This window comes from Polypterus senegalus, chromosome 4 (assembly GCF_016835505.1).
Source record: "Polypterus senegalus isolate Bchr_013 chromosome 4, ASM1683550v1, whole genome shotgun sequence".
NCBI classification, from domain to species: Eukaryota; Metazoa; Chordata; class Cladistia; order Polypteriformes; family Polypteridae; genus Polypterus; species Polypterus senegalus.
Window position 1 is genome coordinate 120,189,442 of NC_053157.1, and position 26,638 is coordinate 120,216,079.

Consider the following 26,638-nt stretch of genomic DNA (forward strand, 5'->3'; position numbering starts at 1 on the left):
AATTTTCTAGGATATTTTTGATGGCAAAGAAGGGAGGGAAAGATAGAGCGAGAGACTGCTGTTGCATAAGAAGCACTCTCACAATTAGAAGCTCAGTTTGGCCACTGGAGCTGAAATTCTCCTTCATCTACAATGTCTGAGATGGCTGTTCTGTAATGTGAAGGTTCTGAGTTTGAGTCCTGCTTCTGCTGTCACAAAGAGAATAGAATATTCAAAAGATACAACACCTTCATTGTGTCCTTGTTCAGCACTGGGGTTTTCTCCAGAGTGGCCCATGCATGGTAGACCTCCCCAGCAGGTAATGCCTTCCATTTGCATAAGCCATTCCAAGAAGCTTATGTTGATCAAGAGAATTAGTGGTTCACCTCTGACATCTTCCAATATTCATTGCCTAGAGCTCTTGTTCTGCTCTTTATTTAACATATGAATGGAGAGTAATAGAAGAGACATTTCTGTGATAGTACAAGTATTTATAAAGGCAATAAGTACTGGAAATGTCACATATCTAAATACAAAACTGTATTGCTGAAGACCTGCAGAACTTTCTTGAAATCAAATGTTCAAAATGCATGATACGCGTGACTCTAAAACCTTGTAAATCATCCATCCCGCTGTATTCTAACTACAGGGTCACAGGGGTCTGCTCGAGCCAATCCCAGCCAACACAGGAAACAAACCCCAGGCAGGGTGCTAGCCCACCACAGGGCGCATACACACACATACCAAGGACAATTTAGAATTGCCAGTGCACCTAACCTGCATGTCTTTGGACTGTGGGAGGAAACTGGAGTACCCAGAGGAAACTCACGCAAATATGTGGGAGAACATGCAAACTCCATGCAGGGAGGACCCAGGAAGCGAACCCGGGTCTCCTAACTGCAAGGCAGCAGCACTACCCACTGCACCACCGTGCCACCCATTCTTGTAAATAATTTTTATGAAATCACTGAAGTTTTTAAAAATTTAATACACATTCAAAATACAAGAAAAGTTGCCAAGTGTGACTTTGATTGCATTAATGATGACACTTTAGAAACAAAGAAATGCAGGCTTTGATAAAGGTGATTGAAGCCTAATATGTGGAGATGGAGATCCAAATATGAAAGTGATAAGAGGACCTGGTTGCGTCTGAAGAAGTTTGCAGACTTTGGTAAACCAGCTAACCCACCTGTACAGAGGAGCAGTCAATACAAATTGTAATAAAATTCATATGAAGGATATTCATTTATATTTGTATACATCCATTGATCCATTTTTATAACCTGATTCATCCAGTTCAAACTTCTGAGATCAGAGCTTATCTCAGCAAGAACCAAACTCAGCAAGGGACTCCTACTCACGTGGAGTCACTAATTCACATAATGCAGACATGTTTGGGTTTATCAAGAAAAGCGGAGTACCCAGAGAAGATGTCCCTGGTAACCACTGCCTTACTAGGCTGCCCTCGCATTCAGTGACCTGTTCTCATTATTACCTGGAGTACTAAATAAGTTTTTATTTCTGCATCATTAGTAGGTGATTAATTTTTACACATTATTTGCACTTTTTTTAGGGAAAACAGTGGAAGCATTATGCCTTTGTGGACCCCACTTATTTATTTAGTCCTTGACCAACCTCTTGATTAAAGTCCTTCCTCAGTATAAGCTACTCTTATTTATAAATACATACACACACACACACACGCACACACACACTCACCAGCAACTTTATTAGATACACCTTGCTAGTACCTGGTAGTACCTTATGCCTTCAGAATTGGTGGAATTCTTTGTGGCATAGATTCAAAAAGTGCTGGAAACATTCCTCAGGGATTTTGGTCTATATTGACATGATAGCATCATGTCATTGCTGCAGATTTGTTGGCTGCATATCCATAATGCGAATTTCCCATTCCACCACATCCCAAAGGTTGTCCATTGGATTGAGATCTAGTGAATGAGGAGGCAGTACAGTGAACTCATTGTCATGTGCAAGAAACCAGTTTTAGACGATTTGAGCTTTTTGATATGGCACGTTATTCTGTTGGAAGCAGCCATCAGAACACGGGTACACTTCAGTCATTAAGGGATGAACATGGCATTTAAACTATGCTCAATTGATACAAAGTTTCCATGAAAATATCCACCACACCATTTCACCATCACCATTGGCCTGAACTGTTGATACAAGGCAGGACGGATCCATGCATTCATGTTATTGATGCAAAATTCTGACCTACCATCTCAACGTCGCAGCAGAATTCGAGATTTGTGAGACCAGGCAATATTTTTGCTATCTTCTATTGTCCAGTTTTGGTGAGCCTGTAAGTAGCCTCACTTTCCTTTTCTTAGCTGAGAGAAGTGGTGCCTGATGTGGTCTCCTGGTGCGGTAACCCCTCTGCTTCAAGGTTTGATGTGTTTTTTGTTCAGAGATGCTCTTCTGCATACCTCACCTGTAACAAGTGGTTATTTGAGTTATTGTTGCCTTTGTATTAGTTCGAACCAGTCTGGGCTGTCTCCTCTGACCTCTAGCATCAACAAGGCATTTTTGACACTCACTGGATTCTCTGAAAACCCTAGGGATGGTTGTGCATGAAAATCCGAGTAAATCATCAATTTCTGAAATACTCAGACCAGCCCATCTGGCACCAACAACCATGCCACATTCAAAGTCACTTAAATCACCTTACTTCCACATTCTGATTCTTGGTTTGAACTTCAGCAGGTTGTCTTGACAATATCTACATGCCTAAATGCATTGAGTTTCTACCATGTGATTGGCTGATTAGATATTTGTGTTGAAAAGCAGATGAAAAGGTGCACCTAATAAAGAGGCTGGTTAGTGTATATATAATAGTAGTGGGCATCGCAGCACCCCAAACCCCAGACACAACCTCACAGTTACAAGTCCTGGTGCAAGTACAAGGTTTATTATAATGAGATACCTTTCAATAGACTTCTTTGTAACAATAAACCCAAGCACAACTCTCTTCTCCATTTTTCTTTCATCTTCCCTCCTCCAGGCAAGCTTTGTCCTTCTTCCAACCAACTCTAACTCCCTGGATGACATTGAACGGCTTCTTTTATCTTAGACCTGAGAATACCTCTGGAAGCCCTTCCTGGTCAAGAGGAAGTCCCTGAAAGACAGGGATCACAAATCCCCACGGCACTATCTGTCAGCTCTCGTGGGACCCAACAAGGCTGCCACATGCCTTGTGAGTGTCCGAACTGGTAGCGCTGCCGAGGGAAATTGCCATCTAACATTTGGGTGAATATGTACAGTAGCTCTGACTGGTTGTCTTCCCCTAGTGAAGACAACCTTGCATCACACTGGACTACCAGCCGGGTATTGTTTCTTGGTCCAACCCTACTAGGACACTGATGTACTCACTTTCAGCCTGCCATCTTCTGCCAACGTCCAGGGAACACCTCCCTTTCTTCTTGTGTCTCTGAAGGGTTGGCCTCTCATCTTGGTAAGGAACCTTGCCCCATCCTGGTTGGGACGGCCGCCCATGTGCACCATCCATCACTATATATATGTAATAACATGTATGGCTGATATAATATATTTATTAAAAATGATAACAGAGCTCTTTTCTAAAAATGCTGACACCTGATACCTTCTTTAAGCAAATAAAGGCTAAAATACACCCACTTACAAGCATCTGTTTCAAGCACTGTGGCCCAAAAAGCTATTATACAACTGTTTTGTGTTTTTAGGCTATTGAACAAAATACATGAAGTTTAAAACAGTCTGTGAGTTCCAAAATCTCTTATTAGTTACACATTTAAAAGGGACCTTGAAAGAATTACACTTTGTTTTTTTCATATTTGTGCAATATGTAATGTAAAATGAAACCATTAATGCAGATCTGGACCAATTATTCAGAATAAATGAGCTTTGCCAAGAAACAAAGGGAGCAAAATAAGAACTGTCATAAAAATTAAATATTTGACTCTCACAGGTAATGGTTCATTTGCCACTGTACCAGATGTTTCAGGTGATGTAACTGATGCATAAAATGTTCACATTTTACATTTTGCCCTTTAAAGTGTGCAGTTGAGGCAAAGACAGACTCCAGAACAAATTTGATTTGAAGCAATTATTTTTATACTTCAAATTGCAAGAAATCATTTTGAAAATAGTCAGGGTCATGGTTTAAATCTAATTCTAAAACCATTTCCAGGAGTCCAACATTGTAATGCCTAATTTAAAATGGTTAGAGAATACTGCACAATATTCTAGCATTTTCTTTTTTTTTTTGTTAAGCATTGATACCTCCTCCATCACTGGAGTTAAAAAGGCATGTCCAAATAAAAATTACCGAGTAGAACATCCCCTCAATTAGGATTGATCTGCTGGAACTTACATACCACAAAAGTTCATGACAGAGTTATAGAATATGTGAAGGATGTCACCACCCACCTTAAAGGAATGCAGTCTTCCAAGAACAAAAGTCTGCTCTGCCCTTACTTATATACACCGATCAGCCACAACATTAAAACCACTTACATGTGAAGCGAACAACATTGGTTATCTTGTTGCAATGGCACCTGTCAAGAGGTGGGATATATTAGGCAGCAAATGAACAATCAGCTGTCTTGGAAGTAGAAGAAATAGGCAAGTGTAATGATCTGAACGACTTTGATGAGGGCCAGATTGTGATTGGGTTAGAGCACCTCCAAAATGGAAAGTCTTGTGGGGTACTCCCAGTACGCAGTGATTAGTGCCTACCAAAAATGCTTGAAGGTGACAGGGTCATAGGCACCCTGAACTCAGTGGTATGCAAGGAGAGCGAAGGCTAGCCAATCTGGTCTGATCCCACAGAAGAGCTACTGTAGCACAAATTGCTAAAATGTTAATGCTGACCATGAGAGAAATGTGTCAGGACACACAGTGGGGATGCAAAACTGCAGACCAAGCTAACCCCTGTCCACTGACAAAAGGTGTCTACAATGGGCACATGAGCATTAGAACTGGACTATGGAGCAATGGAAGAAGGTGACCTGGTCTGATGAATCTTATTTTCTTTAAGATCATTTGGACAGGTGGGTGTGTGTGTGTAGGAAACAGATGACAGCAAGATGCACTATGGGAAGAAAGCAAGCTGGCAGAGGCAGTGTGATGCTCTGGAAAATGTTCTGCTGCAAAACCATGTTTTATGGCATTCATGTGGATGTTACCATGACATGTACCACCTACATAAAGATTATTGCAGACCACGTACTCCCTTCATGGCAATGTCATTCCCTGATGGTAGTTGCTTCTTTCAGTAGGATAATGCACCATGGCACACTGCAAAAATTGTTTAGGAATTATTTGAGAAACATGACAAAGAGTTCAAGGTGTTGACTTGGCTTCCAAAGTCCACAAATCTAAATCAGATTGAGCATCTGTGGGATATGCTGGAAAAACAACTTGTCCATGGAGGCTCTGCCTTGCAACTTACGGAACGTAAAGGATCTTCTGCTAATGCGTATACCACAGAACACCTTCAGGGGTCTTGTGGAGGTCCATATCTTGACGGGTCAGAGCTGTTTTGGCAGCATGAGTGCGACGAACATAATATTAGGCAGATGGTTTTAATGCTGCGGCTGATTGGTGTAGTTCTCCTGTGTTATAAGACCAGTTCAGCCTGTCACTGATATGGAAATATAAGTACTTGTAGCAGTGAAACACCTCCACATCCACTCCATTAATAGTGACCAGGCACAGAGTCTGTTGGTGAGGTGAACCTCAATGACCAGTTCCTTGGTTTTGCTGATGTTATGATGCAGACAATTTGTATAAATAAAGTTTTACACCTGTCTCCTATATTCTGTCTTACCTTCCTTATCAATACACAACATTAGTGTAGAATCATGTGAGAATTTCTGCAGGCGACATGACCTGGTTTTATATTTGCAGTACTAAGTGTATAGATGAAGAGAAAAGGAGACAGGATTATTCAATGCAGTGCACCAGTATAGCTCACATCAACATGAAAGACACAGCCCTTAGGCCTCATAAACTGTGGTCTGGCAGATAAATAGCCCATTGTTGAGGACACCAGTACAGTATATATACAGCCCCTATCCTGAATCAATGAGATGGTGGAGTGTAGGGTCCTTACCTTTGGAGAAGAGTACTTTAAGGATCAAGAATAGAATAAGAATACTATTGTGGGTTTGGGGTACCTGTGTGCAAACCTTTGATATGACTTTCATATTTTTCTCCTCCATTTCGTTGCTTTTTTTTACGACATCACTATTTTGGAATGTCACATTTGTTGTTAAGAATGACCTCCCTTTGAATGCTTGCCAGTGCCAATGTATCAATTAGAGCTGTATTGGACACCATGTCATTTAAGGATAAGAGACTCTGGAAATTCTTCCTCTGAATGTTCATTTAAATTCAGTTACAACTAATTATTAAACATTTTAATAGCTAATTTTTCTGGCTTCTCTCTTTATGATTATATACTTAGCTTTGCGATTTATTAATGGTTCTTAACTGAATCTTGAATAGTAAATTCAAACCTCTACCAATTGGTTTTTACTGGCAAAGTATCACCATTTATGGAAAAGTTACTGGGTGGCCACAAATCCAAAGCATAAAAAAGGGAAATATGCAAATATAAACCAGAAAACCAAATCTTAACTTTTTTCCAAATACTTGGTGAAAAGATTTATATTTTACAATAACAAATGTTCCTCTGTATTCAGTCTTTTGGTACATGCAGAAATCACCAAATATGAACACAATTAGTATAACCACATTGATGAAAAAAAAGCTATGAAATATCTGGCCAAGAACAAAGCAAACTATATAAAAAAAAATTTAAAAACTATATAAAAAATGTAGGACTTGCACTTATTATGTAGTGGACTATCAGCGGCGCTAGCATGAGTTGACCTGCATTACAAATAGGACACTGAGGCTAAGTTTTTGTCCTGAAATCAATAGTGAATTCTTCACCTTTCTTGGAAGTTTTTCCAAGGTTTACTGCCAGTGCATCTAAACAATAACTTTGTTTTCGATTAAACATTAACTATATAGAAAAATCATACTTTGAAACAACAGATTTGATCACAGTATTTGTAGGATTGAAAGTTAACATTTCCATGCATTTTCTTAAAGAGCGTTCTTTAAAGATTTTTACATAATGACTGCACTGTAGCTGATTTCAGTAACAAAATTCTTTTGCCAGATCTTAAACCAAAATGTGATTAAATGGAGACAAGCCTTAAATTATCGTCTGGCAATTTTGGTTATATGTGAAATAAAATCAAAAAACCATTCATTGTATGATTCATATAAAATGTATACCACAGTGTATTTTGCAGTGCTTAATTTACATTGTATGAGATCTGACTTATATTTAAATTATTAGTTACACCAACCCATATTGCAAACCTTAAATTAGCTGTTACAGTTGAGTATGCTTATGATTTTCTCTAGAAATGAAAAACTATAATTCATTATTTGTACTTTGTAAACCACATTCATTTTCCTAAAACAATGGATGTCAAGCATACAAAATCTATTCTTAAAAAGAACTGAATGAGATAAACTCATTTCGTAAATGTAATCATAATGTTAAAAGCTTTTGGAATTATTTTTCAATCAGATTGGTAATCACTGTTGTAGATTAAATACTGAAAAGAAAAAAAATTAAACACACAATTTGTCATCGAAGTGAGACCTTATGGGGACACTCTAGCAGCCACACATCAGATCTCGAAATATTTTTTCTATCCTTGGCAATTAGGGATGCCTTCTTTGATCAGTAATAAATAGCCGTATGGACTGTAAGGATCTCTTTATTTGTTTAGATTTCCAAGGCTCAACCACTTACCAGTATAGAGTGTTGTTGTAAGTTCAAAAGCTAATCAAAGCCAAGTTCAAAGCTAATCAAAAGCCTTTTTTCTTTCATTCTAAGCCCTAGTATGGAAGGGTTAGGAACCCTCTTTAATAAGTTCATCCTTGTGCAGCCTCAGACAGAGTTCCTAACTCTGTTACTTTTATCCTAATCTGTGGACAGCTGTCTGCAAGGGGCAGTCCAATGATTTATATTGACCTTACTGGGCTGGGCAAAATTTCTAGAGACACTGTGAAGCATGTTTTCCTTCAGATGCTTCTAATTCTCCCCACAAATGAGAGAAGAGTATACTCTATGGAACTGTCATTAATCTGGGTTTTGGGGTATGAGGAAAGCATTCTTGTCTAGTTTTTGTGTGTTGTTTCAGTTTTTTAACATTGTTTTTATTATTTTTCTAGTGTTTAGTATGGGTAATGCCATTTTGTGTTGTTTGTCCATGGCCTTGGCCATCTTGTTTACAGCTGCTAGGATTTGTTGCCAGGCATGTGATACAGAGGTCACATGGCACATTATGCCATTTGCTTATTAAATATGGTGGTGCACAGTTTCAAGCATCTCAGCTATGGATTTCTTACTATATTTCCAAGCTTTAATGCACTTCCAAGAAGAATTTAATTTTAGGACTGGGATTTTTTTTCTTTAACTTTTATTTTGTGCTTTTGAGTACTTTGACAATCACTTTTACCTTTCTTTCTTACTCTGTTTTACCCTACTGCATTTCTAAAGACAAGGAATTTTGCCTTGTGGTTTCATCTCCTGTGAGTTTCGTTATTGAAAATCTGCTTAAATTAATTCCTCACTCCGAGTATGATTAAAACAGTAACAACCATTTTGATTTTCTGTCATGCATATCATGCATTACTGATTAGATATATAATAGTGTTTAAACTAAGATTCCACTAAGCTGTTACTAACTTGAGATTCCCATGTCGCTTTTCTTTGTCACTAATGTCCATCGGATTATCCTATAGTCAGTAAATGCTGTTTTAAGACCTATGTCACTCTTCAAAAAAAAGGTGCTGATAAGGGTTTTTTTCCTAATTGGTTTAATTGAAATGTCTGTATTTTACATGAATTCCTTATGAGAAATCTGCATTAGGAAAGCAAAACATATTTTTCCTTTTATCCAAGCTTAAAGAAACAGAATAAGAACAAGAACACATTTTAGGTTAGTCAAATTCAGTGGAGTTCTTGCATGTCTTTTCATTTTTTTCCACATACTTTGTATCTACTGTCCTGAAGGAATATTGTCATCATTTTCTTAGAGATTACCATTTACAAATAAATAAGTAAATGAAAATCTATTCCCTTTACCTATAATACTCTGTCACACACATGCGCTTGGGAGAAAACTTCAGGGCTTGTCAAATGGTATTTCCACCACAATTATCCTCTTATTCTGTCTGCAGATCCAACAATTCACTGTGGGATGATGACTGACGTCACTTCTGCTTTCCTGTAAACCTTGCCTGCCTCTTTCACCTTTCCCACCTCATAACCGACTCAGACGTCATCTTTGAGCAGTCAGTCTTTGAACTCACATCTGGAATGACATTCTCACTTGTGTTTGTTAAAGCGCTTTTTTTCCAAGAGTTATACGGGAATCACCTGCTGGTGTCCCAATCCTTTATGATTTGTTTGTGCTTTTCTTTACAATGCACACGGAATGTGTCAGAGCTACCAAATTTTCAGGAAATCTGATCTGATTCACAAGAATGTACCAGCAAATGAAAAGATTACATTATTGTATAATACAAATTCGACTTGCTTGTTTATGCACTGTATATTAGTGTGATTCATAAGCATATGTGTGTTTCACTGACTCAGAGCAGAATAAGTACAAAAGCAAATGTTTTTTACATTATAAATCCAAAGTTTTTACTATTAAGCGAACCTCACATTTTACAGTATTTCATTACATTACCCAGTGCACTCTAAAAAATACAATATTTTAATAAATGAGACCCTAACCATGAAGATCATCTATAGTTAATAGAAGAATCTTTTCCTTTATCTATTTTCTGGATCCGTTTTTTTATATAGCAGGCTCAAAAATAAACTGATACGGATTTCTTATCTTTGCTATAGCAATTTTATTAATTTCTGTCCATTTAAAAACATACTGTAATGCAGCTGTTACAAAGAATCACTGCACTTCAAACTAACTGCTCCAATTATCCCAAACATGAAAAATTGAGAGGGCTCGTGAGGGAGTTATGGTAGAAGTGGTTTATCACAAGAGATCAGCTTGCTTTTAAAAATGTGATTTGTTGAATTGCTAGACCTGAGGGATAGGCCAGCCTCGAGATCAAAGCCTGTCTGTCTTGAATTGCTGTGGTGTCTCTCCCAATACTCTCAAACTCTCAAAATAGGCATAACACCAAAATATTACCTACAACATACCTAATCAACAGCTTCTGTTGTACCTTTCACAGCAAAAAATGTAATTACAACTTTCAGATTTTTAAGATATTTGGGTTTTGGACATGTTGGACTAGGAAATATAACTGTACTGGCCATCCATAAACCCAAAGGACATGTTTTCTTGCTTAAGAACATTCAATTTTTTTACCTGTTTAACAGAGAATACACTGAAGATGTTTTTATTTTATGAAATGCACAGAATATATATATATATATATATATATATATATATATATATATATATATATATATATATATACAGTACATACAGAGAGAGAGATATGGTAGAAGTGGCTTATGACTATATACAGTATATAGTATTTTAACATGTATATACTTTATAATAACTTATAAGTTTTCATTTTAGAAAACGGTTTATCATACAACATTGTATGACAAAGGTGACCGCATATATAAACAATCTGTTACTGTTTGACTGTTCCCCGCCTCCAGTTCCATTTAGGAGCCTCTTGAACATAAAACCATCTATAGTCATAACCAAAATGAGCCGGGCAAATGAGGACATACACATCCAGCCAAGGAGTAACTGCAAAAAGTCCTCAGTGCTTTTATTAACATTTCAAACAAAAACAGTGTTGAAACAAAGTGCAGTGCTTCAATAAATAAACCATCTTCTAAAATCAAGTGAACATGAAGGTTTAAAGTAAGCCAATAAATAAATCCAATAAAACAAGTTTAAAATCCAACAGGAAGCAGTCTACATTTTGTCATTTATTACTAAAATATGAAAAATGTTTCTGTTTTAATGATGTGTTTACATAGATTGTTGTAGAAACAGAACACACATGAAATGCATGTGTTCCAAATAACGATCTATTATTTCCCTATACATCTCTAGGTACCTGACTCCAAGATAATCGAGGTATGAGCTGGGAGAACTTTGTGCCCGTTCTGGCTTGGCGGGGGGATGGAATAGTAGGCTGCTTGCTGCTTGTCTTTATCTGCATATTTACAAGACAAAAGACGTGGAAGAGAGAGGTGCAAAGGGATTTAAGGTGGACCGGGTATACACATTTTTTTCATAGGCTTTGGTAATTCTAGTGTTAAAACTCACAAACCCTGGTGCATCATTCTAAAATCCGACATCACTGCAAGTTACCCTGTTCAGATCTCATAGCTCGTTGTCCTCCAGCAGGCGGAGACAACCTTTATGTAATCCCATGTCATTCCACAGGGCGTCTCTGAGTGCAACTCCCTCTGACTCCTACTGCTATTCCCTGGCCTTGAAGAGGAGTCCTCCAGGAGTATTATTGGTTACCCCTACTCCCTTGCTGCTCATCAACAGCAGCCCTCAGCCCCCTCTTGAGCGCCGGCCACACGCACCATCCCCAGGACTCACATTCCCGTCATTCTGCTTCCTCCCTGTTATGTTGGCTCACTCTCTCTTTTCATTTCTCTTCTCTTCTTATTCTGTTCCCTTTTTATCCCATGCAGGCTCCTTATAGTGGTTTGATTGGGTGCAGGTGTGATTGTGCAACCCCCTTCGAGGTAAGTGTGAGGCACCTGACTGCTACTTGCATTCACACATGATTGCACAATCAGCCAGGCACACAACTATCCCCGAAACGAAGCACGGTGACGTACACCCGCACCCAATTCTGATCCTACACATCCTAGGGCGTGATAATTTATTTAAAATCTGCTGTACGTCACAGACCACTTATCACAAGCTAATTTTTACCCTTGTAATGATACATACATTTTTCATTTTGTAAAATGTCTGCAAGTCTTGTTTGTCTTGTGTGGACGAGGGGTTTCCCTAACCCAGTATGGGGAAATGAATTACCATATAATGTCTAAGTCTAAAATGCTCAGATATTTAATCTGGCTAAAAAGAAAGCATGTGGACAAGTTGAAAAGATTCATTCAGACAAGCATGATGAATTAGTTTTACATGTTATTATTTATTAAAAACTAGTATGAGCTTGGAAAACAATATGCAGACCAGTTATTTTAAATTTGAAAGTCCCAAGGGCACAGCAGGTAACATGTCTGTACAATTAATTTGGAATTCATTATAGTAATTATTGATGTATGAGAGCTTTATTTTTTGTTCCTCATGAGGTTCATTTTAGCTAGAATAGATAATGAAAAATGAAAAATGTTGCTTATTGTTATTGTGTGGACAATCAGATTATAATAAAAGAATAATCCATTTAATTATACCATTCTAGACACGGTAGGATGCAGTACAAGATAAAACTATAAATCAGAACAGTTCAAAAATAAACAAATAAATAAACAGATAAAATAAAGTACCACATATTAAAAATATGATAGAATAATTAATCAAAACAATTAATGAATATATAACTTATAACACTGAGAAGACGACTCTGAAATGAGAGTTTTAAAGTGTGTTTTTTAAATAAAGCAAGAAAACCAAGAAACTAAACATTATAAGGGAGGGAACTCAAGCGTTGAAGAGCATTGTGACAAAAACTCCTAACTCCCATAGAAGATAGGCAAAATGATAGGCCAACAAGATGAGCAGGAGAAGGGAGTGATGCACAGGCTGGTATAAAATCTATGACAAGGTATTTTAAGTAAGTGTGAGCTAGATCATGGAGTACTTTGTAAGCAAGGACAGGAATCTTGTAGTCAACATGGTACTTTAAATCTATGACAAAGTATTTTAAGTAAGTGTGAGCCAGATCATGAAGTACTTTGTAAGTCAATATGAAGTGTAACTGTGAGCCAGTTAAATTTTTATAGAATAGGAATAATATGACTATGAGCCTTTGTTTGACTCAATGAGCACAGAGTAGAGTTCAGAACTAATTGCAGCTTATTTATATTTTTAGTTGGGATACAGGATAATAGAGCATTATAATAATCATGCCTTGTAGTAACAAATGCATGAATTAGCGTCTCAGCGGCACAGTAGGGCAGTAGGGTGTGAAGTCTTGATATGTTATGAAGGTGTTAAAAAACAGCATGGGGTGTAGCATTGTGTTTGAAAATACATTGTGCTGTCAATAACTACACCAAGGCTCTTAACTTGAGAGTGCAAAGCAGGGGTGCCCACACTTTTTCAGCTTGCAAGCTATTTTTAAAATGACCAGGTCGAAATGATCTACCTACATTAAAAATTATATATATATATATATATATATATATATATATATATATATATATATATATATATATATATATATATATATATAGTGGAATGAACCCCAGACACAGACAGATGGACAATTTTTTTGTCACCCAGCACACACATATTTATTTACAATATTCACAAGTTATAAGTCCATGCACAACCCTTTGCCTCCAGCACCAATCCCCCAAAGTCCAGGCCTCTCTCTCCAGTGCCTGCCTTCTTCGGGCCGCCTTCACTCTTCTCCAGCAAGACTTCGTCCACTCATCTCCCGACCTCATCGAATGAAGGGAGGCGGCCCCTTCATGGGCTCCAGCTGCTTCCCGACACTCCTCCGCAGACACTCCCCTGTGTGGTGGAAGTGCCGGCTGCGCACCCGGAAGTATATATATACAGTATATACTGAGTATACTTTATACATTAAATGTATGTTGTCGTATCTTGCATAACTGAATAACCTTTATGGCACAATAACAATTCAATACATTTATGGTCACTACAGTATTTAGATTTACTGTAATAATCTTCATGTGGGAAAAGGCTGACTCGCATAAATAAGCAGAGCCGAATAATGCAGTCAAGAAGCTTTTGAATTCAGCTGAGTGAAAAATGACAGTTATCCAATTAACTGCGATTTTAGTTCCCTCTCCTTTCTCTTTCTCAGATCGCTTTTTGGTAGGAAGTCAGTTTCGTAGTTTTTATGAACAGTTCGAAAGTGCCTTTCCACATTTTCCTTCTTTGGAATAGCAATGATAGATTGACAGATCAGAAAAATGCACTTCGATTGCGACAGTGTGAGAAAAAAAATCCTCTTCCAATTCCATATCCAGCCCATACCCTCCCCAAACAATTTTTTTTTAAAATCCTTTCTTTAGTCGATATAAATTGGAAGGCTAACTGATCGTGCGTGCGGGATGACCAGTGTGTTAGAAGAAAAGAGATCTCAGACTGGCAACCCTGTATGTCAATTAAGTGGCAAATGCCATGAGGAGGATATATAGACTAATGTTTAAAATAATTTTTTTTGAATGCAACGCGATCTACCTGCACTACCTTTGCAATCTACCAGTCGATCGATGCATTGGAAACCTCTGGTATAAAGGAATAAGGGGTGACATCAGTATAGATATCAGTGTCTCCAAATTTTGAATGGGTAGCTTTAGAGTCTACAAAGAGCATTTCAGATTTGTCACTATTAGGTATAAGAAGATAATGTACCATCCAGAGTTTAATATCATCTCTGAAGGTTTGGTAAAAAATAAAGCTGGGTGTCCTCAGTATAACATTGAAGTTGAATACCATCATGATGCATAATTGAACCAAGAGAGAGGAGGTTAGCGACAAAAAGCAAGGGGCCTAGCACTGAACCCTGTAGCACACCTTGGATACAAATGAAGGAGTGCAGGTATGCTGTTGAATAAATCGAAATCTATTAGTTGAACTGGACAAAAATCATTTATAAGCAGTACCAGTTATACATGGTGAAGACAGGCGTTCCATTAATAGTGCATGAGAAAAACTGTCAAATCCTGAACTAAGATCAAGAAGAACAAGAATATTTAGTAATCCGGAATTAGCAGCCAGAAGCAAATCAGTTGTGACTCTTACCAAGTCTTTCATATTTGGAACGGAAGCCAGATTGGAAAGGAAACATTTATTGACGTTAAAATAGTCCTGCAGTATGGAGGCAATATCATCTATCAAACTTTTGGCAAGTAAGAGAAATAAGTAATAAAGTGATAGTTTTTAAATACTTGGAATTACTATTCCTATTTTAGATTAAAAAAAGGTGGCAAATTAAATACAATCAGGGATTACCATGTAAATTTATTGCTCATCTCTGATCAGTCGATCATTAAAATGTCGGAGGTAGCCCTGTTACTGCCACTGCAAGACCATGACCACATTCAATCTTTGGTGTCTTCAAACTGGGAATATTGTATCAAACATTTCTTTCCTCTTGATTTTGTCTCCAGCTTTCCTCATGTTGACTTCCACATCTCAGCTGCCTGTCGCCTCCTCTTCTTCTTCCTTTTTCTTACTTTTTCCAGTTCTTTTTCATGATTTTGCACAGTTCTTCTCCAGCCGAGCCCCTAGAAATATGACCAAAGAATTTCACTTTTTGTCATAATATTGACTCCACCAGAACTGGTTTCATCATACCATTTCTTTGCATCACTTCCTCATTTGCAGTCTTCTTTATCCAGCTAATTTTCAGTATTCTTCAGTAGCACCACAATTCAAAGTATATTTTTTTTCATAAGTGCCAATGTGAGAGAAAAAGTTTCTGTGCCATACGATAGAGCAGACCATACTTGTGTATGTAGCAGCTGCTTCTTTGTGTTCAGGGGTAGGTTGTTTTTTCATCAGTTTCCTGTCTTCAGAAACTCTGCTTAGCATTCGCTATTCCTGCCCTGTCATCCGCATAATTCTTTGGGTTTTCAATTATCCAGATTACAAGGTGTTGAATATTAGTTACTTGTTCAGTTCTTTGATTATCAAGTGTCAGTCTTATTTCTTTACACCCTTGTAAAATGTGGGCACCCTGTTTGTTACTACTATGGCTTTCATTTTTTTGCATATTAATTTGGATGGAGAATTTTTTTCCTCTTTCAGCTATTTCATTTAGTAATTGGTTGAGGTCTTCTTCAGTTTCTGCTAGCTGTACTGTATTGTCTGCATAGCTTATTTTTTTAAACTTCTCATCATACACTGGGACTCCTATAATTTGGTATGCTTCATCTGCATAGGGGTTAAACAGCACACCCTTGGCACACATCTCTCTTTACTTCTATGATATGTTCTCGCTTTAAATCCATTTTCATTAAGCCTTGTTAGTTATTGTATATATCCGGTATCAGAATAATATCTTTTTCACAGGCGCCACTTTCCAGAAGGGTTTCCTTCAGGATGTTATGTTTGACTCTGTCAAAGTTCTTAGTAAAGTCAATGAAGAATAAGTATATTTCTTGTTGTTTGTTAATCCTGTTTGCTAGAAGAGTTTTGAGTGCAGAAATGCTTTCAATGGTGCTTACATTTGGTCGAAAGCCTTAATGCAATGTGTTGATCTTTCCTTGTACTAAGTACTGATTCGATAATATATTATTTTAGATAGGACCTTCATTGCATAGTGTATCATTACCATTGTTCAGTGCTCATCACATTTTATTGTTTTATTTTTCTTTGGGATTTTGACAAATAGAGTTTGTAACTATTCTTCTGGTATTCTGTCATCTGATAGGTATTTTTTATGAAGTCCACAAAGTCATTTTATATTTTGTCTCCAGCTCCTTTAATAAATTTAAAAGATATTGCATTGATAACAGTAGCTTTGTTGTTTCCAGTAGATGACTGTGCTTTAATGATCTCCTGATTCGATATCTCCACTGCATTTGGTTCTGGAGTAACTTATGTAGGGCTATCTCTTCCATAGAGTTCTTCAATATATTCTTTCCGTCTGTGATTCATTTTTACTTTTATTCTAGATACTATTGGGACATGGTCTTAGAGTTTGTTAACCTTGTGTATTACTTTGCACTTGGAGATACTTTTTCTATATTTTATGTTTATAGAAATGTAGTCCAGTAGGCTTTTGCTGTTTCAATGGTCCCCTTTCCAACTAAAGTTCTTTTCCTCTTTGATGCTTTTGTAGGTGATTTTCAGCATGATTCCCTTTTCTCTACAAAGATCAATGAGGATTTGTCCATTTCTATTCAATTTATCACTTTCATAAGGGCTGTATACCCCTTCTACTTTATCAGATCCAATTCTCGCATTGAAATCCCCTATCTCTGTTACTCGTCTATTCTTTCTATTGTTAAGATCCTTTAAAGTTTCTTTAATAAGTTTGTATGTGGCCAGGACTACTTTGTTTTTTGCAGATACATGTATATCAGGCGGGCGGCACGGTTGTGCAGTGGGTAGCTTCCCGGGTCCTCCCTGCGTGGAGTTTGTATGTTCTCCCCGTGTCTGTGTGGGTTTCCTCCGGGCACTCTGGTTTCCTCCCACAGTCCAAAGACATGCAGGTTAGGTTAGATTCTAAATTGGCCCTAGTGTGTGCTTGGTGTTTGTGTGTGTCCTGCGGTGGGTTGGCACCCTGCCCGGGATTGGTTCCTGCCTTGTGCCCTGGGATTGGCTCCAGCAGACCCCCGGTGTTTGGATGTATATCAGGGATGCATACCTGTATCATTACCAGTGTGTACTGCTCGAACTGTAGGGTCAATTCAATTACCACATATCCTTTTGTCACTGTCCTCTGAATATATGGCTCATATTGTAAATCCACCAAAAAGGCTACACCTTTTCATCTCTATCATCTGATTCTATATGTTCTTCCACTCCTTTTCGTTGGGCAGAGCATGTATTCTTTTTCATCTGACACATATGTTTCTGAGAGACTTAGTATATCAATGTTCAGTCTATCTATCTCTTTGCAAATAATTTGCTGTTTTCCTATATCAGTGATTCCTTTTATGTTCCATGTTGCTATTTTCAGTCTTCTGAGCCAGGTGGGATCTCCCGTGAATGGTCTACAGGAAAGGGAGAAAAAGAGTCAGTGCACTCTGCCACATCCCGGCATGCTTCGGAACTGCCCTTACTCAAGCCCTTTAGCTGCCTTCCATGCACACGTGTGTGACAATATATACTTATTATAATATATAGTCAATATTCAGGTGGGAGAATGAGGGTCAGGAAAGGGATTTCCTCTAAAAGCACAGCCCAAAGCAGATGGTTGTATATTTTTTAGATTAAGAAAAGGAATTATGTGAATATGTCTGAACTTACTAAACTAAATCAAAATATTAAAAGAAAAAGCTTTATGATCAAAGTGAGGAAAATCAACAGCAATAAAATTAAAAAGAGCAATTAAAAGTGCACATGAGATAAAATATGTTGTTTTCACAATATGGAAACTAATATGAAAATATAAGTAATATCATGGCATTGTAGAAGAGATTAAAAAAAAGCAAATCAAAGCAGAAAAAGAACAGTCTGGAGAGTTAACATGAATAGCAGCCATTTGTGCAGTTGGTGTCCTGCTGGCGGGACACCTCCATATTTTAAAGTTGTTGGCACCTTACAATAAACCCATGAGTCAATCAAAAGCAGTAGTGGTAATTTTATATTCCCAAGGATGTCCTTTTTCAAATAAAACATAAGTTTTCATGTTGTCTGCTCTCTTTTATTAGTAAAATATGCAATTTCCGTATATATATGCTGAGCCTGCCCTGCTGTGGGCTGGCACCATGCCCGGGGTTTGTTTCCTGCCTTGTGCCCTGTGTTGGCTGGGATTGGCTCCAGCAGACCCTCGTGACACTGTAGCTAGGATATAGCGGGTTGGGTAATGAATGGATGGATATGCTGAGCCGAGAAGCATGTGTTAGTCTGCTTTTATCAACAATAAAGATGTGTCTAGCCACATATAGTGAAATAATTATTATCATTGGATAGCTGAGGTTCAGAGCATTTCAATGATGTATACTGCGGTTGTCTATGATTGGTCATTCATGTTACATATCACAGCTGTGTGTACAAAGCAAGAAATAATTCACATATGGGGACTGATTGGTTGATGCACAATAAGACTTGACTAGGGACTAGGGAAATGTATACTTCATAAAAAAGAAAACATATACTTGAGGAAGTCCTAGAAAAGTATAACTTTGAAGTGTTACAACTTGTAGTTTTACAGTTAAATCATCATGGGTTCAACTCCCTGTCTGCTGCACTTTTTCTCTGTGTTAGATTTCTGAGCAGTGCTTTTTCAGATTCAAGTTGTGACAACATACTCAATTGCAGTTTCACGTGGGGATCCTCCGCTTCTTGACTGAATGTCACTGAATCACGGCATATGAACTTTCTTGGAGGACCGCTGTTCGATCGACTGTCCTTATATTGTGCTATGCCACTTGCACTTTCACATTGGGTCCTCACTCCTCACCCTAAATTGAATTTAACTGAATCACATCATGCAAACTTTCAGTTATCGATTGAATGTGCATCACACTGAACAGCTGCCGCTCACAGTTTTACATGGGGGCCATCCCCCCCTTTTCCTCAATCAATCAAATGTCACTGTTCCACTCCATTCTTTTGTATATGCCAGTTTTCGAATGTGCTGTTTAGAATAATTGGACACAATATATTTGCCCTTGTGAATTGTTTGGATGACTACCTCTGGTGTCCTGTCCAGGGCTGTTTCCTGCCCTGCGCCTATGGCTACCATGAAAGACATTGCCTCCACCCCATGACCCAGAACTAGAAGAATCTGGTCTGAAAATGTATGTATTTATTTTATTTAAATAAATAAATAAACAAAAACACAACAAAACCTTTGTGAGGCATCTAGCAACAGGCGGTAGGAGAAAATATGTGAATTGCAGCACAAAAACCCCAATCTATTGTACACAATATAAGGTTACGCTGTGTCTTTTGGTAAACAGAAATTGTTTGAAATACTAACATGAGAGTGCTTAGGTTCAACAGACTAAATGTTTAAAAAAATGGGGGACACCTTGTGCCAAACAGCATAACTCAAATGCTATGAGATATGAAACCTAAACTTGATACAACGATAGCGGAGAGATTGGGACACAAAAGACATTTGAGTCCAGGGTTGTGCATCATAAAATATGTCTTGTTTATGTACTGTAATAATAATAGTAATACATTTTATTTATATAGTGCCTTTCCCATGCTCAAGGCACTTACAGAATATAAGAAAGAATGGCAGGGTATATAGTATAAAAACCAAATAAATAAATAAAGAAGATTAAGACAGTGAATTCAGAGAAAGAAAAAGCCTAACAGACAACATAATTGATGGTCTAGCACACACATACAGGTTACATGAGCATCTTGACAGAGAAGTAAACTGAGAGAAGAGTAATAAAGTCAAGTAGAACTAAAGGCTTTCCTGAACAGATGAGTTTTGAGTTGTTTTTTAAAAAGAATTCATGGAGTCAACTGACCTGATTAATTTCGGTAGGTCATTCCAGAGTCTGGGCGCTATACAGCTGAAGGCCCTGTCACCCATGGAGTGTAGATTAGTGTGGGGCACAACAAGATTGCCAGAATCGGAGGACCTTAGTGGGCGGTCTGGCACATAGTGATGGAGAAGGTCACTGATGTAGTTTGGCGCAAGGTTATTTAAGGCTTTGTAGGTTATTAGTAGGATTTTATATTCGATTCTGTAAGACACAGGGAGCCAGTGAAGATGGAGCAGGATGGGTGTGATGTGCTCGCTGCTGTAGAAACCAGTTTGTTGGAGAGGAATTCCAGAAACTCCTAATTTCTTTGTATTTTATTTAGTTGATATTGGTGTGAAACAAAGGTTTTTGTCCATATAAAGTTCCATCCATCCATCCATTATCTAACCCGCTGAATCCGAATAGGGTCACGGGGGTCTGCTAGAGCCAATCCCAGCCAACACAGGGCACAAGGCAGGAACCAATCCTGGGCAGGGTGCCAACCCACCGCAGGACACACACAAACACACCAAGCACACACTAGGGCCAATGTAGAATCGCCAATCCACCTAACCTGCATGTCTTTGGATTGTGGGAGGAAACCGGAGCGCCCGGAGGAAACCCACGCAGACACGGGGAGAACATGCAAACTCCACGCAGGGAGGACCCGGGAAGCGAACCCAGGTCCCCTAACTGCGAGGCAGCAGCGCTACCACTGCGCCACCGTGCCGCCCCCATATAAAGTTTTCATCCATTAAAGCTTTTTTTCTTAAATTTGGAATTTCATGCTCAACACTTTTGAGCCATTCACACTTCCGTTATTACAAAAACAAATCATAGCCATTTATTTTTGGGTAAGAAATTTAAGCACAACAATGCCAAAAACCTTTAGGGCAAAAGGGGTTAAATCACCAGCATCTAAAATGCTGGGGGAAAGAGCAGTTGCTGGAGACAATGGAGACAGTTCAGCAATAAAATAAATATTTTGTTATGGGGCACAATAAAATGTAACGATAATAACCGGACGCAAGCCTAATAACTGGACCCCAAGAAAGGAGGAATCTGACACTTAAACAGTGTATTTTAGTTTAAAATCAGCACTGTAAATCACAGCAGTACCTCCACCACATTCCGATTCATCTTTAAGCATTAAGAGAATGAATATTAAGAAAAGCTGTTTTAAATGTAATCATGAAATATGCATATAAGACAGTTTTTATGAGTATAAGTAAAATTCTCAAAACACAATATTTTACAATTAGCATTTAAACGGAGGTTTGAACAAATAGAGCTAATATTGCTTCTGGCCATGCAATATATTGTCCCAAAATATTGTCCAGAAAGTGTCAAGATCCCCAATGACATGATGTGGATTGTAAATAATACTCAGAAACTGGGCCAAATTAGTAACCACAGAAACCATTGTCCATTGAGCAGCAAGAGTTTAGGGTTGCAAATTTCCACAGTATTTCAATATTTCTCCAGAATTTGGTCACTAGGTGTAGAAAGAAAGTTGAAGCAAACCAACTAACGTGAATCACCATCAGTTATAATATTTTCTCCAAGGCCATTTGACAGTTTACAGATGAACAGCCAACACAATGAAATGCTCAAAAAACCTAGAAGAATCCACCAATGACTGGTCTTGATCACTTACCGTTGTATAATTATAGACAGTGTGGGCAGGACAGTTGCACTGGGGCCCATAGGACTTCATGGTTGTCATTTTGCAAGGCTTTATTATTAACATGCTTGCATAATTGATAATGGAATGAAACATGTTATGATGTTATCATTCACAACTCCATAAGCTTGTTGTTAAATGTCCAGTGGGATGGGACATGCCTGTTATGGAATAAAATCTTCCTATCCCTAAGCACCATAATTTGTAGAACAGCTGGGCAACATGATTTTTGTTATTTGTGTTGGGCTGTTCAGTTTTGTCTGTTTGTTGTTATTTTACAGAATTGTGAAAAGTTCACTGTGAAAAAACCATTCACTCATTGAAATAGAATGGGTGAAGACACATGATTGATGGTGGATTCCCTAATCTGCTAAAAAAGATTTCCAGGTTACTTCAATATAAGCAGTCCTTTAGAGATCAATTCTCTCTCTCCTTCATGATCTCATGCTATAAATCCTGACCACTACCAATGTTGAGGGACTTAGGAATTCACCTCATCGCAGTTCTACAGATAAGTATTTTTCTGGCTTCTACTTGGAATATACTTCACATCTGCTGGACTCAAACTAATGAAACTGTTTAATTTTTTTTTTTCTGGTCCATTGACTTCAGGATAGCACCATCATTTCAGTCAGTGTTTTTCCAATGATTTTAGTTAAAATAATTAGGCTGACTTCATTATTTTCCACCATGTTCTTAATTTTTGTTTTAATGCAGACTTTGTGTGTGCTTGGGTTATAGTATTTTTTTGTATGCATTGTGTTTAGTGTTTCCTTGGGAGTGTTTTATGTATGGATTTATGTGGTGTTTATTGGTTGCGGAAACAAGGTAGTGCAGTATCCTAGTGTATGTAAATATTTCCTAATGAATATAAATATTTGTTTGTTTTCTTTAATTTATGAATTCACTGTATAGTCTGGAGCACTTTTTATTATCTATGTTTATATACAGTGTAGGTCAGGTACCACGACAAATGCCAGGTAAAAGTGCTTCAATTATTCTTTTTATTATAAACATTACGTGCACCAAGCACCCTCCACTCCACACTATTCATATATAACCAATAACCAATCACAATAAATCAATCCTCCACTCCCAGATGCGTTGCCCTCCTACCACCCAGCTCAGCTCGCCGTCTGGGAGCTCCCATAGTCCTTTTATAATTCCTGACCCGGAAGTGTTTCTCATCCTTCAGTCCATAATTCCTTCCGCTCATGTGACTTGGAAGTACTCCCGGGGCATAGGGCAAATAGCAGTCTCTGGTTCTCCCTGGAGTGACCCCTGGCGGCCCCAACGTTATCCAGCAGGGCTGTGCACTAGAACTCCAAAGTCCATGATGCCCTGCTGGAATTCGGGGCATCTCCACATTGCAGGGAGGGCTCCATCTAGCGGCTTGGGGGTCTTGACCAGGATAAACAGCCGGGCATAGTCCACAACAGTCAAACCTCAACTTTCGTGGGGCAAACAGTGCAAAAGTTGAAGATGTAAATGTTAATACATAGAACCAATAGGAAATATGGGGTCAAGATCCCACAACCACTCAAAACTGTAATCTTTCACTAGAGATTGCTCAAAATGCACAAAAGACACTAAGAGTTGCAAGGACTCGACATCACCTCCGACACTCTGTCCTTTCCAACTGGCAAATGGCATTGGAGATGGTAAGTGACAAACCGGCTATACATAATCTATTATCAACGTATATTACATGCTCTGCTTGAGATCCTTAAGGGTTTCAGATTATAGAAGCAAAGCAGAAGTGAGTTGACGTTTAACATTGACACCATGATCAACAATGGAATCTGAAGTGCTGATGTCTCTAGGCAGCTGATCGTGACCAACTCCACCACAGAGTTTATCTAAGACATTTTCTTTCTCGCTAAGCCACATCATTGTGTTTGCATGCTTAAGCTTAGAGCCAAAGAACCTGCACTATGATTTGGGGGCATAATTGAAACACAAAACTTGATTTTTTTAAGCAAAACAATGAAAATGTGCAACGATTGCACTGGGAGCTCCTTAAATTACAATGGCAGAATGAACAAGACTGGTGAAGCACCTTAGCTGCCTCCCAAACGTTCATGAATGCCAGCTCTCATTTTTTTTCTCTACTGTGCATAGTTACTTAACCCACAAAAATAAAAATGAGGTTACAAATAAAATCCTGCAAATGTTGAGAATCACCGGTATATTCACCTTTACTTACAATATATTCACCTTGCATTTAAATATTTTGTGATTTACTGTTTTTTTATTTGGAAATGAGATTAGGAAACTTTTGAACAGAGTACGCGATAGACTTGCACTAGTCCGGAAGTGTAGCCATCAGCCAAGGTATTTTGACAAGGTAGTTTAATATAAAATGCATCATTTTCAAAATTATATATATAACACTGTCCAAGTGTGCATAATTTTAATTTCAATTCATTGCTTCTTTTTTGTGAACTTCAAGTTATAAAAATCCACAATACTTGATGCATATAAGACTGCCAATTACCTGAGAGTTTCATTAAACAGATTGGTCAGGCAACATCTGTCTTCCAAATGTGTGTTTCCAAATTTTGCAGTGTTATTTTGGTGTTAGGTTGTTTGCTTTTTTATTGATGTTTGTGCCAGAAAGACAAGTTAAAGTAAAATGTAGCTGCAATCCAGTGTAAAATGAAATAAACTACAGTCTTATCAGAGAAAGGGACTGTTTTGTTAGGCCAGCTGGAGAGGCAGATATTTGTGTGTGCTTTTGCTTATCCCTTGTGTCATCTCTGACTTTCCTTCAACATGCTGTTGTTGCACAGCATAAGGGCTAAGCAGCGTTAAATTTATAGCATTGTGCTGGATAGCAGTCTGAGATTATCTTTGAAAAATGCTGTTAATGTGTTAATTTAAATAGTTCTTCATTACATAAAAACGGTGTAGTCTATGAATACACAAATCAGTAGCAGAGCCACGTGTAAAGGCAAGCAGTAGGATGGACAGCACCAAAAATTCCCTATATTGTTAAAAGAAAGTGCTCCAGTCAGCTCCAGGAAATACGTCGAGTATGACATGATGTCAAATGAAATTTTAATTGCAGTTTAATCTTAAATCTTTTAATTCTTAAAAAAATAACACGTATTAAATAGATTTCCAGATATAATCTCACACATACACACAAGGAGTTTTCAAGATGGAGACTGTAGTCACAACAGTAGCTAAGCTGTCCTTTGCTTTTGCTTTCACCCCTATTCAAGAAGATCTGAAGAAGGTGATGTTATCCATGCCTCACATCCTCCAATATAAAAGGGAACCACTTTTACAACCTGCTCAGACTTAATATATCTGAAAATTCTAAAATGTATTTTCTATTTTTTCTACAAAAGAGGTAATTATGAGTGACCTAAGTTTGTGGCTCATTCAAAACAGGCCACACATTTTACATGAGTAGAATCTAGATGTATAGATAAAAGCACTAAGCCGACAAAGATATCTGCTCTCCAGTTCATATGCTATTTACTTTTGCTTTTCCAAGCTGTACAGACCAACATTTTTATTTTCTTTATAAATAGCAGCCTGTCAGCCTGCCAGACACTACCAGATTCATCTAGGAAATGCAGTTTCTCTAAATGTCTTTTGAAAGGAGATAATTACAGGATTTAGTGAGGCTGATAAAGGCTGTGAGTGTTTTTTATTTCAGCCCTCTCGATAAACCTATCCTGGTGAGGATCAGAGTGGAAATTTGAAAGGTGGACAGGTAAGGCCATCCCATCTTCATGGACAGTCTCCAGTTCCAATTGGGACTATTTTAGGGACTCAACTTCAGGGCAGTTGACAGATATAATCCATTTGTGTATTCTTGGTGTACCTCTTAGGCCTCACTCATTGGACCTTAGCTAGTACACCTGTCAGTGGTACATGAATGCATTCCCACTACATATCCAAATTAGCTCCCTTCGATATAAAGAAGAAATTAATATTGAAACACTGCTATCCATCCTTTATATAATAATAATTAGCAAACTTGTGGTAAAATTGAACATTTGGATAAAATGCTAAAGCTAATTTTATTCTTTCATTTTTCAAAATCCTTTTTTAAGCAACTCTTTATCTCAGTGTGGGTTATGATGATATCAAAATGAACAAGGCAGATTTAAGTTGCCTTTCTTCATTAATGTCCTTCTGTCTGTTCCTTCTGGGAAATACCAGTCAACAGTTATCATCCCCCAAGTCTGCCTCTGAATGTCCTACCACATGGCCAGACCAGGTCCTCCTCTAAGAGCAATTCCTCTGACTCCTTTTGGTCTGGAGCAGCAGAAGCTATAGTAGGTATTCTTCTGTATTGCCAAGCTCATTGTTGTGTCTAGGAGAATAAGTAAAGCAGATCAATCCTCTGGAGGAACATCAGCCACTTATACACATGGTTTAATTGTTGCAGGCACTTCTCGAACCTTGTGCTCATATGTTAGTGACTGACTACAGACTGACCTCTAAATCAAACACATCACTCCTACTGTTTACTACTATTCCTGAGTTACTGTTTATCACAATCTTTAGGTGAACCTCATTGTCCACTCTTTCCTTCACACTTGAGCAACTCTGAGATACTTAAATATAGGTGACTATTC